Below are 3,803 nucleotides of genomic sequence, written 5' to 3'. Positions count from 1 at the left end.
ATCTAGAAATGTTCCATCTCAAAGTTAGACACGATAAATAGTACCAAGCATAAACTTTCCGGATTAATTTATACTATTTTAAAACACCATGAGAATGCATCATTGCTGGGGAAATAATTACACCCGAAGCCACGTGGCCACCAAGTCAAGTCGGAGGTTTAACCCATAGGTTCGACCTAGCTGTGTCACCTCGGTTTGACCCGGAGGGGCCACCTTGGTCCAACCCGGTGGGGTCACCTCAGTAAGAACACCTCGTTCATAACACCTCAGATGTTTGTCATAACTTTATACAAGGAAATCAACTCGGTGCCTGAGCACCTCAGAGTATGACATATCTCAATAGATTGGGCACTTCGGACCGAAAGACTCCTCAGGGTGCAGAATACTCCGAGATCTCCTAGTCTGTATGGAGCGAACATGTCTCGGGGCATTTCTTCTCAACTTCAGCTAGTAATTATTTGTTAGCTGTTAGAACCCTATATCCAAGATTCGTGGGATTTCTGTTAAGTCTCCAATCCCAAGATTTCTAGAGTGGATCCTATCCCAAGATTAATGTGATACATATCCCTATCAACGTGGGATTCAGTTGGGCAGAGTCCTATCCAACTTATACTCAATTCAAATTCTTTGAAGATAAGGTTGAAACCTAAGATAAGACTCCTAGTTCAAACATACTTCAAGAACTCCAGTAAGTCTATAAGTAAGACTACTACACCAGGTATTTTGGTACGTATTCTCTAAGCTCTGAGATTTCTAGTTCTCCCTGAAAGTCACAAATTTGGTACTAACTTTATCATCAGAGTGGGCGTAGTCGGTGCCCCCGACTAGTCGTTTGCTATTGTTTGTAGATCTCAAGGAAGGCAGTGGAGGACGAGGAGCTCGCTTGGAGAATCACAAGGCGACACGTCACCATACCGGAAACTGTACCAACAATCATAGACATTTTGATTAATCTTGATCGATAGACAAGGAAAGCACATGATATATTTCTCAAAAACCGGCACCTACTTTCATTGTCACTTGTCAAAAATACGTTGTTATGAAATTCTAAAATCAAAACAAAATTTAGATCATTTGTTTTTCTTCGATACTGTTTGAAATACGCACACACACACACACACATATATATATATGGGATAATTGCACCATTAGTTCCTGAAATTGGCCAAGATTACAAATCACTCCATGTGGTTCAAAAAGTTCATGGTGGGTCCTTGTAGTAAACTACAATTACAAATCAGTCCTCGAACATGTTGTTCATCCACCAAGCTAACAAGTTCCGTTATTCAGCCACGTTACACCCAATAGGAAGTCGACTCGTGTTCATTACAATAAAAATATATAAAATCTAATAACAATATAAATAAATAAAAGAAAATATTTATTTTTTTATTTTTTTTTAAAAAAAAAAAAAAGAAGAAAAAGAAAATACTAAGGGGTGGTTGCCCACCTTTGGGGGTGGCGCGCGGCCACCCCCGGCACCTGGTGGTGGCCTTCGGGCCACCCTAAAGGCCTTCTAAGGGTGGCCCCAAGGCCACCCCTAGCCACTGGGGGAGGCCGCGGCCACCCTTAGAGGTGGCCGACAGTGACGCACGACCAACCCTAGGTGCCGGGGGTACTGGCGCGCGGTCACCCCCATATGCCGGGTGTGGCTTGGCCACCCCGAAAGGGGCAACAAACCCTTTGTATTTTCTTTTTTCTTTTTTTCTTTTTTAAAAAAATAACAAATATTTTGTTTTATTTATTTATATTTTTATTAGATTTTATATTTTTTATTGTAATGGACACGTGTCAACTTCCTATTTGGTGTGACGTGGTTGACTAATGGAATCTATTAACTTGGTGGATGGAAAACATGTTCAAGCACTGCTTTGTAATCATAGTTTACCACAATGACCATCCATGAACTTTCTGAACCACAGGGAGTGATTTGTAATTTAGGCCAACCCCAAAGACCGTACCAATGGTGCAATTATCCCTATATTTGTGTGGGGTATAAGAAAGGTTGAATCCACATCAATTTTAGTTGGATTTAATTCATGAAAAGGGAAAAAACGTCCATTCAATACTACTGGAACCTTGCATTTGAAATTTGCACGGGGCCGGGGGTCGTAGGATCAGATTGGCATCGATCATTATGTGGATACTGCTAATTAGTAGAAGAAAAATGATTCATTTACAACAACTCATATACAACGCTCACACAACCTCCTCTCATATTGGATGAGACTCACATGTGGAATTCACATGCGGAATTCACATGCATGAATCCCACACAATGACCTTGTTTGATAAGGGGGTGGGAGTTGTGAGTGATAGATGTGAAATAAAGTAAAAAAAATTTGTATGGAAAAATAAAAATAAAAAAATTGTATTGTAGTGAATTTTTTTTATTTAAATAGTAATAAAAAAAATTATTAATATGATATAAAGTTAGAATATTTTAAAATTGATTATTTTTTAAAAAAATAAAAAGAGAAAGAGAAAGGGAGAATTTTCTTATCCTTACCAAACAAGCCCAATGTGAAAAGAATTGTCAGAAGGGTTGTTCCTTAACATAAAGAAAGACATATCCTGAAAACGATTTGGGATCCCTTGATCAGATCGCCACACATTTTCCAACAGTCCCTACAAATTTCATTGTCTTGAAATTAAAAAATGTTTGCTGCACAACAAATCCACTCGCCCTCTTCACATGTGGGTTGGGCCAATGAGGTGGTGAGGAGTCCTCCTAATAAAGCAAAACGAAAGAGACGAAGATGCAAAACTCCTCCCTCCATGCTCTGTTTCTATCTGTTGTGTCTTACTTGGTTTGCACACAAAAAGACATATATACATATCTAATGGATGGAGAATGAGATCGACTATGAGATCGAGGGAGGGCGTGTGGGATCTGACATCTTAGGAAAAGTAATAAAGACATGTTCAATTTTTCAAACTGCGTTTGTCCGGGTTGCTTGGCCCGGTCCCATATAGCACACAAATTCGACACACGCCCTTTAAATAATCATTATCCCTTTGTCTAATTGCCCGTCTGTACACATTCATGCAACCAAGCAGTCGCGATACAGCTCCACCTCTTTCCCAGCTGGATTGCCTTTGAAGTCAGGGCGGTGCCAAAAAAAATTTGTTTGGGGTGATCAAAACTGAAAGACAAAAAAATTTTGTAAAGAAGGGAAGGATACATGTATGTGATTAAGATCTCCTCAAATTCTCTATTTGAATTTGAGAGAATTTGAACAGACGATTGTTAAAAAGTATTTATAAAATTTACCTGACAAGATAAATAATTAAATAACTTTATTTTTATTTGGTCAAATAAATTTTATAAGTGTTATCTTACTATCACAAATGAGCCAATGTCCTGCACTTCAAGTGCAGCAATCACCCTCTGAAATTTCACGACAACAGTGGCTCGAGGAATCCGGCCCATTTGAGATCCGCTGCATCATGTACAGCTAGCCCTAGCTTGTAATTAAAATTTAAGACCCAAAACGTGAAATTCTATGGGGGAAGGACAAGGTGTGACGTGCAAGTTATGGGAGTGGCCAACTTATGGCGATTAAATCTTCATTTTTTGTTATTAGAATGGTTCGGCTATTTTCTATGGCCATTTAGAGTGGTCTTGGAGTGGCTGATCCACTCATTTCGCCAAAGAGATAAATGTGGAGCCCTTGAGCTGTCGCACATTTCTTACCGCAGGAATTGTCGGGTCTGCCACCAACCTTAAAAGTCTAGTTTCTACGTACGTACCTTCATAATGGTGAGCTAGAAACAAACAACGACTTTGATTCTTCCTGATT

Source organism: Alnus glutinosa, chromosome 5, assembly GCF_958979055.1.
Source record: "Alnus glutinosa chromosome 5, dhAlnGlut1.1, whole genome shotgun sequence".
Taxonomy (NCBI): Eukaryota; Viridiplantae; Streptophyta; class Magnoliopsida; order Fagales; family Betulaceae; genus Alnus; species Alnus glutinosa.
Note: the sequence above shows the minus strand (reverse complement) of the source record.